Here is a 341-nt window from a genome sequence, read left to right on the forward strand (position 1 = left end):
GCTCTTTCTGCATTGGGTGTACCTGCTTCTTCTGCTGCTGCTGCTGCTGCTGCTGCACCTGCTGCTGCTGCTGCTGCTGCTCCTGCTGCTGCTCTCATCAGCAGCAGCTACAGCAGCTTCTATAGCCGCGATGCCTTGGGGGGGGAGGAGACAGCAGCAGCAAAAGGAGACAGAAGGTCTCTGTCTCTGTTGCCGCTGCAGCAACAAACACCAGCAGCAGCAGCAGCAGCAGCAACAGCAGCAGCAGCAGCAGCAGCAGCAGCAGAAGGCATTGGAAGCGGAGCCACAGAAAACAGAAGCAGCTGGACGAGGGATGCAGCAAGCTGTTTGCTTTCTGCTGC

Source organism: Eimeria mitis, genomic scaffold, assembly GCF_000499745.2.
Source record: "Eimeria mitis Houghton genomic scaffold, Emh_scaff1468, whole genome shotgun sequence".
NCBI lineage: Eukaryota > Apicomplexa > Conoidasida > Eucoccidiorida > Eimeriidae > Eimeria > Eimeria mitis.